The sequence below is a fragment of the Cupressus sempervirens genome, chromosome 9 (assembly GCF_028749045.1).
Source record: "Cupressus sempervirens isolate cs-2001-9-10 chromosome 9, ASM2874904v1, whole genome shotgun sequence".
Lineage (NCBI taxonomy): Eukaryota > Viridiplantae > Streptophyta > Pinopsida > Cupressales > Cupressaceae > Cupressus > Cupressus sempervirens.
In genome coordinates this window covers 726,620,612-726,639,540 of record NC_143126.1, presented here as the reverse complement: position 1 = coordinate 726,639,540, position 18,929 = coordinate 726,620,612, and the positions used below count along the sequence as shown (strand labels likewise).

At 35.9% G+C, this 18,929-nt stretch overlaps 1 protein-coding gene across 1 annotated transcript in view; it reads left to right on the top strand.

The window, feature by feature from the left end:
* LOC149540774 (uncharacterized) overlaps window positions 1-18,929 on the top strand; it is a 127,682-nt gene that overhangs the window by 85,084 nt on the left and 23,669 nt on the right. The window lies entirely within an intron of this gene.

Below are 18,929 nucleotides of genomic sequence, written 5' to 3'. Positions count from 1 at the left end.
GGGGGAGATTTGCAACAAAATCTAATGTATCAGCATGATCTGAACTTGTAGAGGTACCTGCAATATTACAACCTGCATCACCTTTTAGAGAGTTAGGTCAGCAATATTAAAGATTGGAGAAATAGACAATCTAGGGGGCAAGGATATTTCATAAGCATTTTCTCCCATTTTGTGCAAAATTGTGCATGGGCCAAACTTCTTCATGTGTAGCTTAGAATATCTACCCTTTGGTAACCTTTCTTTTCTCAGATATGCCCAAACTTTATCTCCAATCTGAAAATGGACTTCTCTTCTCCTTTTATCTACATGTTCTTTATACTGCCGAGTTGTTGGTTGTAGTCTACACTTTACCTCTTCTTGGACTTGGCTGATGAGTTTTGCCAAGTCTTATCCCTGAGCATTGACATTAAAGTCTGAAGGTAGGTCTATTAGATCCAATGGACCTCTAGGATGTAGACCATACACTATTTGGAAAGGTGTCTTGCTAGTGGGCCTATTCAAGGAATCATTAAAAGAAAATTCTGCTTGAGGGAGTATAACATCCCAACTCTGATTATACTATTTTGTTAGGCACCTAAGAAGATTTCCAAGTGACCTATTCACCACTTCTGATTGGCCATCAGTTTAAGGGTGATAAGCAGAGCTGCATGTAAAATTTGTGCCCAATTTCTTGTGAAGTGTACATCAAAAATGTCCTTGGAACTTCACATCCTTGTCTGAAACAATGGTTTTTGGTAAGCCATGGATTCTTACAATTTGTTTGAAGAAAAGGTGAGCAATGTGTGAGGCATCATTAGTACTTTTGCATGGCACAAAATGCACCATTTTGCTTGGCACAAAATGCACCATTTTGCTGAACCTGTCTACAACAACAAACACACTATCAAATCCTTGTTTGCTTCTAGGAAGTCCCATTATAAAATACATTGAAATGCACTCCCAAGGTCTAATAGGTATTGGCAAAGGCTGGTATAACCCCTGATTTGTGGATACACCCTTAGCTTGCTGACATATAGTGCAAATTTCCACAAATTTTTTGATGTCATTAGACATTTTAGGCCATTAGAAACTCCTCTTGATCTATTCAGATGTTTTATCAATGCCAAAGTGGTCTCCCATGCCACCCCAATGCTTCTCCTTAATGATGTTCAGTCTCATAGAACATCTTGGTATACAAAGTTGAAAACCTTTGAATAAAAGATCATTTTGAATAATGTATTCAAAAATCAGTGTGATATTTTCCTATTAATTTAGAACAAACCTTAAATGCTTCTCCAAAATCTAGATCTCCTACATAGAGATGTTTGAGAGCATCAATCCCAATGCTTTATAATTGGACTTCTTCAATTAGGACAACCCTTCTACTGAGGGTATCAGTCACTTTGTTTGCTTGACCTTTCTTGTGCTTCAAAGTGAAAGTGTATGCCTGCAGCTGCTCCATCCATTTGATATGCTTCACACTTAACTTTTCTTGAGAATTCAAAAAGCTCAGAGCATAGTTGTTAGTATATAAAAAAAATTCTTTTGGCAAAAGGTAATGTCTCCACTTTTTGAGAGCCTTTACTACTACATACAATTCAAGGTCATAAGTTGAGTATCTTTTCTTAGCATCATTTAATTTTTTAGAGAAGAAAGCAATAGGTTTTCCTTCCTGACTTATAACAGCACTAATGGCTAGATTACTAGCATCTATTTCAATAATGAACACCTTCCTAAAATCAGGCAAGGTCCAGATAGGGTATTGAGCCACTCTATTCTTCAAAAACTCAAAAGCATTCTTTGCCTTATTAGTCCAATAGAATTTAGTTTTCTTACCACCTTAGATTGTATCAAGCATAGGAGCACTTATATGACTGAAGTTCTTTATGAATTTCCTATAAAATGTGGCTAAACCATGAAAACTCTTTACATCACCTTGGTTTTTAGGTGGTGGGCAATTGATAATTTCTTCCACTTTGCTTGGATCCACTTTTAGAGTCCCTTGGGATATGAAAAATCCCAAAAAGGTGAGTTCCCTCTGCATGAATGTGCATTTCTCCAAATTGATGGTCAACTTGTGATCATGAAGTCTTCTCAAGACCTGCTCCAAATGGTTCAATTGTTATTCCCTACTGCTGCCAAAGATGAGAATGCCATCAAGATAAACAAAAACAAATTTGCCAATAAAGTCAATAAAAATTTCATTCATGAGTCTCGTGAATGTACTTGGAGTATTTCTTAGCCCAAATGGCATTACAAGCCATTCAAATAGTCCTTCTATTGTTTCAAATCTATTTTAGAAAAGTAGCAAGCATTTCCAAGTTGATCAAGTAGATCTTCAATCCTTGGCATAGGAAACAAATGCTTGATAGTTATTTTGTTTATGGCTCTACTATCAATGCATAACCTCCAAGTTCCATCCTTTTTAGGTGCAAGAACAGAGGGTACTACACAAGGGCTCAGACTTTTCTGAATTAGACCTTTGGCAAGCATTTCCTTGATTTTTTTTGCAATCTCTGCATTCTAATTTGGAGTCATCTTGTAGGGTGCCTTGTTTGGCAGTGAGGATCCAAGTATTAGATCAATCTAATGTGCGATATCTTGGAGGGGAGGGAGGGAAGATTGCATGTCACTTGCCATGACATCATTATACTTCTCTATTAGTCCTTTGACTTCTACTAGTATAGGTGCTTTCTTATTAGATTTCTCACCATCGTTAGGCTTCATAATCAGTATGAAACCTCCCTCTTTTGATTATTCTATTTTTTTATCATTTCTTTTTCCCCTTTACAATCCTTGTGGTTTCTTCCTTTTCTTATTTCTGATCAGGTAATGGTTTCATGGTGAAGGTTTTTCCACCTCTGATGATGGTGTATGTGTTTTTCTTACCATTATAGGTTGCATCCACATCATACTACCATGGCCTCCCTAGAAGGAGATGGCAAGCATCTATTTCAACAATGTCACACAAGACTATCTTTGAAATCCCCAAGAGAGAATTCTATTGTAGTTTGTTCAATAACTAAGGTTTGTTGCCCGTTAGTAAGCCATGATACATTATAAGGGAAAGGATGTGGTGTTTTCTTTAATCCTAATTTCTACACCATTTTTTTAGAAACTAAATTCTCTGTAGAACCAGAATCTATAAGCAAGTTACATGCCTTTCCTTAGCACTTAACTCTTGTTTTGAACATGTTCTTCCTTTGGGGTGGCTCCTGAGTATGTGGGACTTTTGAGAAAGTTTGCCTCATCATTAGGATTGTTCCTTATAGCTTGAAGTTTTGAACTGTCTTCTTGGACCAATTGTGCTCTCCTTTCACCTTGGTTGTTGTTTCTTTTCTCAGGACACTTGCTTGCATGATATCCCAATTGGTTGTAGTTATAGCATTTGATAGGGCCATTGCCTCTACCACCTCTACCTCTATTAAAGGTCTTTCCTCCTTTGTAGTTCCCTTTGGACTCAGCCTAATCCTTTTCCTTTGGATTTTTATCAGTAGTCTTGTTGTTGCTATACTTCCCCTTGTTCCATGAGTTATTCTTGCCCTTGAAGGATTTATTGTCATTTCCTTTGCCTTTGTTTTGATCTTACTTTCTCTTTCATTTCTCCTCCACATTTATTGCCAATTGGTAGCACTTATTTACTAATGAAGGGGTATGCAAACTTAGTTCTTCTTGAATGGGTACTTTCAAGCCATTCACATATCTAGCAAGTTTCTCCTCTTCATCTTCTACTACATTTGTCTTCATGCATAGTTTTAAAAATTCCTCAATATAAGAACTTACATCTAAGTCCTTTTGCTTCAAATTGTTCTTCCTTCTATGGAGTTGAACCCCATAGTCATCAGGTACATAAGTTTCTCTAACTAATTCCACAATTCTATCCCATGATGAAATCATGTTCCTTTCTTTCTTCACCCTCTCAATTGGATGAAGTTCCACCAAGTTAGGGCTGCTCCCTTCAACTTGGACTTTGTCATCCTTACCCTCTACTTCTTTGGAATGTCTTCACACTCAAAGAAACTACTCAGGGCTTCTATCCAATCCAATGCTATATCAGCATTCATTTTTCCATTGAAAGTTGGCAATTCCAACTTCCCCTCCATGGTTCTTTTCTCCATGGATTTGAGAGCATTCAAGAGAGGTCTCTGTTCAGCAGGTACTTCACCATCTTCTTCAAGGTCTTCAACCTCAGCATCCTAATCTTCATCATCAGATTGTACCCCTTTTTGTTTGTCCACTTTTCCTTCAAGTTCTCTCAACCTCTTCGCAAGAGCAACATTGGTTGCTCTTTGTTCTCTCATCAACTTTGCTAATTCAGTGTTTGTCAGCCTTGTAGGGATCTCTTCATCTTCTTCAATAAGAGCCATGCTCTGGTACCACTTGATGCAATGGAACCAATAGTGGGTTAAAACAAGGTTCCTAGAATCCTTTTCATTGAAGGCATGAATACAATAAGTGTCCTTACAAAGACAATCTACCTCAAAACACCTATCACAAGTGTTCAACAAGATGGTTATGGTTATCTCAACCTAAAACCACTCCTAGAAAATCCCAATCACAAGGAAAACCTATCACAAAGACAATTAATAACTAGTTGCTCTCATAGGGCACTAAAAGGCACTTTTAACACATTCACTCCCCAAACTCACATAAGGACCAGGGGCGACTCTAAGACATACTCATAGTCTATTTAGGTCCTAAATAACATAAAACAATCATTAGAATCAAACTAGCCAACATCTATCACTATGTTGCTTCACAAACCCAAGATGAGGCTTTTAGCCTTTAAATTCTGAAAACTTGATTTAGTTTCAGAAAACTCCACACAACCCAAGGAATGAATCACAAATTCAAATACTCTTTTTGGGTTTACATAAGATATTAAAGCCTTGGGATCCCAAGGTGAGAATGAAACCAGTAAAACTTACAAGCTCACCTAGAAGGATTAGCCAACTAGGCCTCCATTTAGAAGGGAAGTACCCTAACCTTTGATCAAAACCACAACCCAACAATTGGAACATGAGGGGCTCATATAAAAGGTTTATAAACAAAATCCCAGGCCTTGAAGCCTTTTCTGTAGTGAGTTGTGGGAATTATTGTTGCACATTTCTAGCATGCACATGGATCTTCCATGCCTAGGGCATCAAGTTTCTCCTTGCTATTTGCATCTTTTCACATGAGACCAAAAGAATCTTAAATTACATTGTACCTACTTTGATTCCACTCAATGTCTTTAAATTCCCATGGTGGAATCTCAAGATGATTGAAAATGTCTGAAACCCTAGGTAGATACAAGAAACTGTGACAACAAACAGTAAATCTGAGATATCTAAAGCTAGGAAGAGAATTAGAATCTCATTCCAAGTGCATTAGAAAGGTGATGCACTAGGCTATCCAAAAATGTCACCAATCCATACCTATGTGTCAGACTGAGTCTGCACAATGTGTTGCAGCATGAGATTTTGCAGAAAAACTTGGTATTTTATTGATCTGAAAACAAAATTACACATTCTATGCCTACCACCCACCTGAAAGGGCTATGTAGGCTTTCCCAATGGTTATATCAACCATTTAAACCAAATATGGCCGTTGGGAATTCAAATTACAACTTTTGCAAAAAATTGCTAAAAGTTGCTTGACAACTTTTTAGCAACTTTGCAACTTTTAGTGCAACTTTTCCTAAGTTAACCAAAATTTGGTTTTTACCGATCCAAAATGGACCAAAACATGTAAGAACATGAAAAATCAATTTATCCTAATATTCTAGGCTATGTAACACCTTCGACCATAGTTGACCAAGGACTTATAGAGTGCCAATCTTGGAACTAGGTCTTACAAGTGGGTCAACATGAATAGCCAACATTCCTAACCAAAACCTAATGGTTCAAAAGACTTTAAAAGAGTCCTAACATTTTATCTTATTGTATTATGAAACACTTTCTCCTACCTCATATGCATTTGACTTATCTCATACACCTACTAGTTCACCTCATTTGGAGAGTCAAATGAAAGTAACTAAACATAAGATTATTGTAACTTTATCACACTTTGATGACATATATGGGATGTTTTTAAGGTACCTTTAGAAGGAACAAATGGAGGGGAAACAAGGGGAACTTAAAGAGGAATTTTCATGGCTAATACAAGAAGGGCTGAAAACTATGAAATCAGATTTACTCGCACCTTCTTTCAAATCGTGATCATCTCTTTAACCTTGCATAGATTTACGTAGAAGCACTAAGGAAGAAGGAAGTGGAAGTCAATGTATGTACATATGAGCTCATGAATGCTAGGTGTAACCATGCTTTCAGCACCCAAGTTTTTAAACTTTGCAAATTGGTCCTGTAGAGAAATTGTTTCAATTTTTTTTGTTGGTTTTTGTTACTAATGATGCCTTTGTAAAGTTCGATCTATGAAGAAGCAATGTTTTAGGACCATGTTGAACTTGGTCTTGAATCTTGAAGTTCAAAAGTTCAAAGTTAAAAATACCGTTTCGTTGGTTTGAAAGTGCGGATCCAAAGTTCAGCTTCAAGGCATATGTTGGTTGATTCAAAGAAGTTCAGTTTCAGGGTTCTCGAACTCAAAGTTCAAAGCTCAGGTTTAAAAACACAAGCATTCAGTTTACATTTGTAGTTCAAGTTCAAAGTTTAAAATTGAGCTTGCAAATTCAAAAAGTCAAGGTTTAAAGATGCGGGTGCAACAGTTCAAATTCACAGTGTGAATTCTCCTAAATCCCAAGCAATGGCTTGAGCCCCGAGGCATAGGTCCACATTTGTTGGTCTAAAGAAGAAGAATGTAGCACATAGTTTGAGACCCCAATCGTTGATGAAACATCAATCAGGTCTCATCTTATCCTTATCTGTAGAAATGTTCCTCTAGAGATCATTGTATCTAAATGGCCATTAAGGCAATGAGTTCCATGAGGTGCGCTGTCGGGCATCATCATCAAATATTTACTCTTGGTTTTAGAAGAAAAGTGTGAACTTCCTTGATAACTGACCAGTTATAGTAATAGACAATATTGCTTGTAAATTCATCATGACATGATGTAATTTAAAGATTGACATGTGTTCCTTATAAAAGCCCCATTATATGGATCCTTGCATATCCATGATAAAAGGAGAATATCTCTCATCAAGTGTAGTGGCACAAATGATGTTTGGAATTGCATTCACTTTGGGTTGATGTTTTGAAGTTGCCATTTTGCCTGCTATATGGGGCCAAAGATAATGCATGTAATTTATTTGACAAATATAATAGTTATGATTGGAGGTGATTACTAGATCAAATTCTTATGTTTTATTGGAAAATGCGGAAGAGCTATGCTTCCATGAACTATAGCTAGTTTAATGGAACAAAACTGACATCCAAAGTAGAGGGTCAATTTTATACTAATTAAAGTTACAAATGATGGATCCATGATTGATACCATCAGTGATTTGGGTGCATTTCAAACTAATGTAGGTGCAGAAGCGGAGCCCAACAAGCAACCCCCATTGTTGCTTATGAACCATGGTCCCACAGTTAAAAAAGGATTGCTTCAGGTAACTTGGAAAAATGTGAGCATCATGACAATTCACAATGGCATGCATCAGGTTCCCAAAGTAGATAAATACAATCAACCTCATCATTTTCTAAATTTTAACTACATCAAAGTGTGAGGTAGTGACATGAACAACAATGTGGAGGATTTTGGCTCATCAATACTAATGCCAATGATGAGAAATTGAATCCATAATTTAGATGCTCGAATTGTTTTTGTCATTTGAGACTAATATGCAAATACATGGGATTTTTACAAATTGTCCAAGGAATTGTTAATACAGTGTGATTATTTTCATAGTGTGTGCAAGGAAGATCTAGACATAGAATGACTTTTCAAAGCATCAAACGCTAAATGGAGATAAGGAAAACAACATTGAGATTGAATGCTAAGTTAGGATGAACATAAGGCATCAAAGCATTTGGACAAGGCACCTCAACATATGAAGCCACTAGGATCACATTTCAAAGGTACTTTTTGGGTTGTTGCTAGAACATCATGGGTGTCCCCATGTGTGCCAAGTATAAACAAATTAATGGAAGGCATGCTAAAGTCGGGGTCTGAGCATATATGCAGTGATTTTGAGACAACTCAAGCTTTGAATTAGACATGTATTTGTGGGCTCCAAATCCATGTCTTGTATTCCCTATCGAGCATCATGCAAGTTGTGAAAGTGTGGAAAATCATGCCAACTATTCAGTGAAATATTGATAACCATCAAGGTAGATCAGGACATAATGAAGTTGTGCAAATCATTGATGTTGCTCCACATCACTCCAATCATACATTAATTGAAATACCGAAACAATGGATAAAGGTTTAAATAAGTATTGAAAGGAGCATGAATTCAATATTGAAACAATGCTAACTATTTGATAAAATGCATTGAATGCAGAGGATCAAGATCTTCACACTTGCATTCAGTTACTTCAACAAAGCCACAAAAGATAGTTTGCAATGACTAGAATCAAGGTAAATATCCAATGTAGTTAACAAAACACACCCATGGGTTAGAAGACCAATTCAGTATAATAAAATTAGAAGCCTATTTGGGTCTCAACATGGCTTCCACTGCAGTGACATTTTAAGAACTGATAGAGGGTTTGAATATAGTTTCTAGAAAGCTCGTGGAAGGCATGGTTACAAAGTCTTCAAGTGCCACGATTTCTCCAAGGGTCGAGACAAGATCTTTAAGACAATATCTATATGAATGATAGTCCAAAACATGTCAGAGCTCGATTTGATATGAGGAAGGCTACAAAGTGTTTGGCAATTTGTTAATACTATCTTAAGGATTATTAAAACATCAAGCTCGATAGTTGATTAAAAGGAAGCTAAGAGGTCGTTCCTTTTCCACACCCAATAAAGAAGGCCATGGCATTCCCCTGTCATAGATGCAAGACTTGAATTGAAGGCAAAAATGGTATTGGTGCCAAAGATTATATGTCAGTACCTTAATAAGTTTAATTTAATCAAGGATGGATAGATATCAATAGTGATGCACGTCTTATCTTTATAAAGTATCAAGGTCAAGACTTTTTTTGGAAAATGTTTAAAACTCCCATTTTAAAAGAATCGGTTATTATAACTAAAAGAGTTACAAGAAACCAAAAGATTCATGAGGGAGATTATATATTGGAAAAGACATTAAGAGCCAGGGGTTCTTTTTACTCTCAATAGACTTGAGCCTGTAGAAAGGGGTGGAACATAAGGCTAATATAATAGATAGTACAAATCATGATGAGACATGGGGCTAATAAAATAGATAGTACGAACCATGATGAATCATTTGAAGCAACAAAATCAATCCCCGGATTTGAAACAACCAAGATATCCACCAAAATGCAAAAAAAAAAAACACTGAATAGAATGTGCCTAGAGTAGAATTTGGAAAAATGTCTAGCATCAATGGAAAGAGTATAGAAAGACCTTTCCAATGGTATAAAGAATTCTCAAATCGAGGATTGGATGCTCAAGATATGTCTCTCAGAGTGCAAAATAGAACCCCTTGCTTTGATAGAAAAAATAGGTACCATTATGGAAAATTTTACTAGTAAAACCTGCACCAATGCATTTGGCTTGGAATTAGCTTTTCGATAATATCTCGTTTGTAAGAAACGAAGTTTGTATGCCCAAGATATGAGAAAAAATATGAAGGTAGGTCCAAACAGTGGCAAAATGGCAAGTAGAGGTAAAATGCTTTAATTTCCATGCCAACATATGGTAGTTTCTGTGCCAAAGTGCATCGATTCTCGTGCCAACATGCCTCCATTTTCGTACCAACTTGCCTAAGTTTCAATGCAACTTGCCTTGATTTTCACACCAATATGCATAGATTGTCTCTATTTTTGTGCCAACATTTATAGATCAACTCAATTTTTGTGCAAACGCGCCTTGATTTCTATGCCAACATGCATAGATTGCCTTGCCAAATTTTTTAAATTTTTGTGCCAAAAATCTCAATTTATGTGCCAAAAAATGTCAAATTTTTAGTCAAAATGCACGAATCACCTTGATTTGTGAGTTGAGGGCTTGGGGAGAAAACAATTGCCTTAATTGCAACTATATCCAAGTTGGACATGTCTTATGTGGAAATAGGGGTTTCTGGGCGCTTTGAGCTCAACAACGATGTTTGTTTGGGCTCAAAGTGACCTAAAAATCAATGACTCCTCAGATCTCAAAAAAATCATTCTAGAAAACCAAAACCCTTTGAAGAAAGGCACAAATCTTAAAGCCAAGCCAAACCTCTCATCAACAGAATAGGGGCATGAAGATTTAGAGCTCCGATACTATGTTGAAGTTGATGAAAGAGCAACCCTACAGCTCACAAGAATCACCTGCATGCAAAAACCTGTCACAATAAGAGGAAAGCAAAAGTTATGGAAGCTAGAATTCCCAGATCCACAGATGAGACATTCTTGATGAGCAAAAAGAGAAATTGTTATAATCATAAGTGAATGCACTACAAAGAGAGATCAATCCTTATGAAGGAGATCAAAACCCTAAAAAGGTAAAACCTAGGTTGCATGATAATAATTAGGTAAAGAATTAATTATTATATGCCTAAAGTTTAGCTTAAGAAAACTAGAGATATTAAGTGACTTAATGATTAAATCAATATGATTTAATTAATAAGAAAATACTTTATTACTCTAATACTTCATATGCACCCAACACAATTGTAGAGAAAGTCAAGAGTGATGCAATAAATGCACTTAGAGTGCAAAACAAAAGCATTAAACGAAATATTTGGAAGAAGAAAATTTGTTGTGGACTATCAAATGCACTCTGAGTGTGCACATAAATGTGCTAAGAAATGTTGCAGATAGGGAAAGCTTGATAATTCATTTCAGTGATTGGACTAAGAAATTCATCCATTGATATCCTTAGATGTTTATCTGGAATGACCAATGGCCAACACACATTAAGTAGGTTGTATGAAGAAAATACTCACTGAGAAGCGGAAAATATTACTCACAAATTTGTGGGATTGTACATCATTGCATATGGAAACAATCAAATTTAAAGACCAAGCAATCTAGCATAGGCCTATGATGAGTAAAAAATGGTGACTCCAAGGATAATGAGAATGAGAGAAGTAAATATTGGAAATGTATTGATGTGCAATTAATAAATTCCTAACTAAAACAGGAAGATATGAACATTGGTCAAGAGGATAAATAAATATTTTGAATTTGTTACATCAGTTATGTATGTCTCATCACCACTTTGTGAGATGAAATCCGATATACAATTAGAAGAGCAATATATACAATATCATTCTTGTATATATGTTGGACCGTGGGTATAGAACCAAAGCAAGAACACAAGGATCATCCTAAAAGGACTGTATAGCAATATAATCATCTACAAGTGAAAGCAATGAGTTTTTCAAAGCCATTGAACTAGACCATTTGATGGTTCAAATTAACTGAAAACTCTATAATAATGAAGCATATGGGAATTTTACATCATGGGGGTGTCAAATAATTACCTTAACCAATGTTTCATTCCCCATTGGAAGCATTTTCTAATTTGATTGGAGCATTGTATATCAAGGATGTTGATGTGCAGATAAATATTTGAGTATTGCACTTATTTATTTATTTTTATTTATTATTGTCGTCTCTTGCTTATATGAATTATAAGAGTCATTTGCATTGATATACTCTTGTTCTATTCCTTGGTCTATAGGGATATTCCCCTAGGGATCTTTGTCAGTGATAACATCTCGAAGTATGAAATAAAGTCTAGACAAAGGGGCTCTTCCATTAAGAGGGAGTCTAAAAAATACATGTGTGTCGCTATATTATTTTGATGGGCCTACCCCTATGTACATCATGAGGAAGTAACGACTTGTCACCAGAAAGTCATGTTGGTTCCCAAAACTATAGATTAGAAATTCAAGAGCCTGTCGCTTCTCCAATACCACCAATCAAATTTGGCTAACAAATGAGAATCATCTTGATTCCCCTGTACTTTATGCTCCACTACACCCAAGCAGGTAGAGCTTCACCTCAAACTTTGGCTGCCTGGGCTTTTCTATAGCGAATTTAAATCTTGTGTGAGTTCAGCAGTCGAAAAAATATTTGAACTCAATCAAAACGAGATTGAATGTTGAGTGTTTAAATGATTGAATACTAAATGTTTGAATTGGATGTTTTGTATAATATTTGTAAATAATGGATTTGATACTTGTAACAAGGAAGTTATAGATTTTCTAAGTTCAATAATCAAAAGACCAATGCCTTTGCTCATTTGGGCAACAGAGTCAACTTCAATGAAGATTATCAAATACAACTTTATAAAGTTCTATGCACTAATACTGTCAACAATTTAATAATCAAGATGCGACAGACCAAATATGTTTGCAATCTTAAATTAGTCGAGATTGAACTTTAACTCCTTTGGTGTGGAGAAAAACTCGACACAGATACGAAAACAATTTGATATTTCACTATATCTATGATGATCACACTCAAGATGCTAAATGACCATGTCCACTTATCTGATATTTAAATAAACAAAGGACTATTTATTTTATTATTAAAATAAAATAAATGAATTTATATTACATAGTCATATTTAAGCTTCTCATTCCTCCTTACAAGTAAAATATTTCTTCTTCTCTTATATGTTAATTTGAATGTCTTTTCCAAATGAAATAATTCTTTGTTTATACTCTATTCAAAGAAGGATATGACCTTTAAAAAAGTCATATCACTTTATTTAATAATAATCATTATTTACTCTTAACTGTTCAAAATATAATAAATGAGCATTACTTTGGACATGCTTTCTTTTAATTATTATTTCTTCAATATTAATCGATGATAATCCTATCCGCATGATTAACAGGATCTTCCTTAGTCTTTAATAGTTTGAGACTTTAATATATGTTGATTACTGGAGATGAACATTGTTGATCCATGCCATACAGATGGTATTTCTGCAATATATAACTCCAACAATATGCACATCTAGAAACAGATTACATCACAAGATAATTTTGGCATCTTTGATTTTGGAATTCTATGTGATTGATGCTTATTGGGATCTATTTGTATTGTGTCTTTGGAATGATTGACAATAGTCACACAAAGGAAGAATCATTCGCTCATAATTGAACGTATAACTTTCAATATCTTGTGAGAAATCACAGCTTAAAATTTGCTCGACGAAATAGTGGGTGTTGAGTGAGCTCAGTACACTAAGGAGCCAAGTGGGAGTATGTTCAGTAGTAGTGGATGCCGAGTGACTTAGCAACAATGGGACCCGAGTGAATTCAATCACCAAAGGAAGGTGGAGCTTGGCAGGCTCAACACACAACCAACACAAGGGCCAAGTGGACTCGGTTGACGAAGGAACTGAGTGAGCTTGGTGAGACTCAGTAGTAAGGGACCAAGTCAGATCAGTAAGCACGGGAGAGAGATGCTTCGTGGAATTGGTAGAAAAAACATGACAAGAATTGATCGAGTGAGCACAAGGAGAACTCCGTTAACACATGAATCAAGTGTATCAATAACAAACTTGCTCTATGGTTTACTCTGCCATCAAAACATAGAGAATAAAGACAAAGAAATTGCAACTCTAATCTTCTTAAAATACTTAATGCAACATGCATAATGAATAGAAAGGAGACAACAAAGAGCCAAAACAACTGGATCGACTAGTATGCTTGCTTGCTTACTTTCTATTCATAAAATGATTCAACTAAATACAAATCTAAGAGCATAGGGCTTCAACCAGAGACAAAATACTTTAACTTACAACTTCTACTTGATATTTAAACTTGCAGCTCTTGAAAACTGCATACAATAATGCCTAGAGCAATCATTGCTTCATAGGACAAGCAAGAACGAACTCACAGAGAACAAGGACAACAAAGACTATGTTGCTGCAACTTCTATCTTCTTCCAGTTCCTTCTGCTCTCTAAACTTTCTATACTTCTCTGCTTTGATTTGTTGATCTTCTCTCTGCATATTATCTAATGAATGAGGCTTCTTCCTTTTTGTCTTGCATAAAAAAATTTCCCTCTCTTTTGGATTCAAACTCACCTACTGAGTTGAATGTTGTTAGGTAGGTAGGTGGGCGTGTGGCTCTAGGACAACCGACTAATTTCAAATATCTGACACTCCCCCTTTGTCCCAAGCCATACAAACAAGGATCACTCTTGATCCAAATCAACTACAACAAGACTTTTTAGGTGCACAAAAGTTGCTATGTCCAAAGGCTTAGTGAAAATGTCTACTAGTTGCTGCTTAGACTTACAAAATTCCATTTTGATATCTCCATTCTCCACCATCTCTCTAATAAAGTGATATCTAATTTCTATGTGCTTGCTTCTCCCATGGAAGACTTGATTCTTAGACAGTGCAATTGAAAAAATGTTGTCACAAAATATTTTCGTTCCATCCTCTTGCCTTTCATTTAAATCTGTCAAGATTCTCCTTTTCATCTTGCTTGGTGCAGACCATAATAGATCCTTTTTTGGCCACAATGGGAATGGTTCCATTATTTCCCATCTTAATTTCAAACTTGAAACTTTTATCAATGAAAGAGAATAAACTTTCATTACCACTTATGTGGTTGCTACAACCAATGTTGAAGTACCATACCTTAGGGTTGCCTTCTTCACCAATGTTACACATGATAAAGGCTATGGGATTGTTTGCATTTCCCATGTTCACATTAGCCACATTTGCATTCTGTCTTGACTGATCACCCTACTTCTTCTAGCATTTACTCGCATAATGCCCAAACTTATGATAGTAGTAGCATTCTACATTGTTCTTATTGGAGTTGTAATTCTTCTTACCTCCTATAGAGCTATTTTGAGAGGTGCTTGCTCCCTCTTGGTTGCTTTCTCATCCTGAGCTTTCTGCACCAGCATTCCTTTGACCATTCCTTCCACAACCTCTACTTCTTGAGCCTCTACTAGAGCGATTTCATCCTCTCCCCCTGCCTCTTGAATTCTCTTGGGCCTTGAAAGATTTCTCTTGGGAAGTTGTTGATGATCTGCTAATCCAATGCTCATGGGTTTGAAGAGTTCCCATCAACTCATCCATGGTCAATGTGGTGAGGTCCTTTTCTTCCTCAATGATCATCACAAGATTGTCATATTTTTGAGGTAAACTCCTCAAAATCTTCTCAACAATCCTTTGCTCTTCATACTCTTCTCCATTTGATTTGAGTTGGTTTATCAAAGTGGAGATTCATGAGATGAACTCTACAATAGGTTCATTGTCCTTCATTTGAAGGTTCTCAAACTCCCTTTTGATCATCTATAGCTTCACCACTCTGACCTTATTAGTGCCCTTGAAGTTAGTCTCAAGGATATCCCATGCTTCCTTTGAGTAATTTGCTGTTGCAATCTTGCAAAAAATAGTTTCTGTCATTGCTGCCTCAATCAGACTTAAGGCTTTTGCATGACTCTTTCAACTGAGTCTTCTGAGGGTTTGTGAGGGTAGCATACTGTGTTGGGTCGATTACATCATTGAACCCATTAATCACAAACTCCCACAAATTGTTAGCAACCATGATGGTTCTCATATTTTTTGCCCATGTATCATAATTTTGTCTATTAAAGGATGGTGGTTGTTGCCATATCTTTCCTACATCTCTTGCCATGTCAAATACCCAAAAAACAAATGCCCTAACTCACCATGGATGTGAGGCCTCAAAGCTTCAGTACCATGTGAGAAATCATAACTTAAAATTTTGTCGACAAAATAGTGGGTGCTGAGTGATTTCGGCACGCTAAGGAGCCGAGTGGGAGTATGTTCGGTAGTAGTGGATGCTAAGTGACTCAACAACAATGGGACTCAAGTGAACTCAGTCACCAAAGGAAGGTGGATCTTAGCAGGCTCAACACACAACCAGCACAAGGACTGAGTGGACTCGATTGACGAAGGAACCAAGTGAGCTCGATGAGACTCGGTAGTAAGGGACCAAGTCAGCTCGGTAAGCATGGGAGAGAGGTGCTCGGTGGACTCAGTAGAAACAACAAGACAAGAATTGACTGAGTGAGCACAAGGAGAACTTGATTAACACTTGAACTAAGCATATCAATAATAGACTTGTTGTTTGGTTTACTCCACCATTAAAACATAGAGAATAAAGATAAAGAGCTTGCAACTCTAATCTTCTCAAATACTTAATGCAACATGCATAATGAATAGAAAGGAGACAACAAAGAGCCAAAAAAACTAGATCGACTAGTATGCCTGCTTGCTTTCTTTCGATTCATAAAATGATTCAACTGAATACAAATCTAAGAGCATAGAGCTTCAGTAAAGCTTCAGTTAGAGACTAAATACTTTAACCTACAACTTCTACTTGAAATATAAACTTGTAGCTCTTCAAGACTGCATATAATAATGCCTGGAGCAATCACTACTTCACAGGACAAACAAGAACGAACTCACAGAGAACAAGAAGAACAAAAACTATGCTGTTGCAACTTCTATCTTCTTCCAGTTCCTTCTGCTCCTTGAACTTTCTGCACTTCTTCTCTGCTCTAATTTTTTGATCTTCTCTCTGCATGTTATTGAATAAATGAGACTTCTTTTTTTTTTGCATCAAAAACTTTCCCTCTCTTTTGGATTCAAACTCACCTACCAAGTTGAATGTTGTCAGGCAGGTAGATAAGCATGTGGCTTCAAGACAACTGACTGATTTTAACTTTCTGACAATTTTGTTATTTGTCTTTTCCATATACAATTACTTGTATAACATGGTATTCCCTTCTTCACGATGAATATAAACTTGCATATACTTGAACCTTTGTATTTGTAAATTTTGATGGAATAGAGTTGTCGTGTGTACAATATATTTGTTGGTGACATATTGTTGTTTTGATCAACTTCATTAGTATCATCTGTGTGTCTTGTATTAATGCAGATCAATGATCTCGACAAAAAGACAATGTGAAAGAATGGCTGGAGGATATTCATGTTATATTTTTATTTCAGATGGGCATCACATATATGCAAGCACCCTGCTTAGTTTATTGTTTCCACAACCCAATATTGAGAAATATCAACTATTTCAACCATATCTAGAAGATGACAACTACTACAACCATTGCATTTGAATATGAATACTTTCATCCAATGAACGAAACTAGCACTTTATTTGAGCAGAGCCTTCATGCTCTAGCAATCCATCATCCAATGAACAAAACAAGCAATTTTGAATAGATACGCATGACCACCACAAGTTTATTCGAAATGGGAGAGAGTTATCTATGTTGGTGCTCAGGCACACTTCTGTGTGAATTGGTCATCCATGATTTCTTGTTTAACCAATTTGACCCAAGTTTGATATTGTGAAAGTTGCTATGTGCCCCACAGGATACAAATTTTCAATTTGAAACCCCTCCATATTTAATCAGAAGTGAGCAGGCCCATTGGGAATTTCAAAAGCTTGTTTAACTAAGCCATGGTAAATAATAAAATGTATTAGCATCAACCTGGGAATGAGACAAAGGATCATTGATTAACGTTGGATGAGCTACACAACTTAGAATAAAATCGATAACTATAATACATAGTGGCTTGCCAAATAATTAATCTTCATCCGTTGTCAACCATGCTCATAGGCTCTTCCTCATACTATCATATGTTGGGTATACTATTTGACCTTCCTATATATATCACTAATTTGTGTAATTCAGAATCCAATCTTTCTATGTTTATATAAGTCTATATGTTGTATTTGATTACTTTGTTCCAACTTCACCATCTCTCAAACCATTGTATTGTCCTTCTTGTCATTAATGGAATGTTGTTTGTGTCTATTCATTCATTCTTTAATTCCTTGTGAGTCACTTAGAACTACCCTACTCATGACTTTTAATGAATTGAAACATATTGGTTGAATATAAGTAGTGGGTAAGATCTAAAGGTTATCCCCTTGGCATGGTGTTTGGTACTTTAAAATTTGCCAAAATTTTAGAGTTCCATAAAATTGGGAGATTAATATTAGATTTAGAGGGAGGCCAACAATTTATCATAGGAAACCTTGGAGAAAGAGAGCTTTCAGGGAGTAGCTAGAAGATATGACATCCAAGACCTTTGATCAGAGGGAGAATTTCAAGGTACAATTCCTTATTAATGAGTTCTTCTCCACGAAAAGTTCTAGCTGAAATTCCTTGTATTGCAATATTCTTTGTAAGAGAGAAGTTTGAGTTGAAAAGCCTTGTTCCACCCTCTAGGAGAAGCTATGGTGGATTCACTCTTTGACATGGCTCATGGTGGATGTCATGCAAGTTACTATTTTGCATATGTGGATTATGTCATGCAAGGTGACAATCTTTCATTGATTTATGTGTGAGGTTGCTATTGTAAGGTGATGATCTTACCCATAGCTTTACTTGTTATCATGATAGACTACATTAAATTATTGTTCTATGTTGGACGTCTTGATAGTGATCACGACACTCTGATTACTTGTTATTTGATCGACTACATTATGTTGTTGTCCTGGAGTGCTGGAAATTAGAGAACTCATATCCTACTAGGATATAACATATTCTCTTGGTAGGCATCATAGATTTGATGCTAGTGTACATACCACAAGAATATGAGATTGATAAATATCATATGGTTGATATTCCTTGTTGAATCATACTTTAGATGCTATTGAAAGATAACATATATTTTGATGAATATGTGCTGATATCCTTGAATATGTCATTCCAAAATATCACATTGAGATGATATCTCTATACGCTTGAGAACATACTATGTTCTATAACAATCCTCCCTAGCTAAGAGGGAGTGTTAATGTTGTATCTTTAGTTAGATTAAATTGACCTAGAGATAATTCGTTTTATGATTATTGGTTAATCATTAATTAGACAAACCTTTATATATATATAATTGTTAATATTGTCTAATTAAT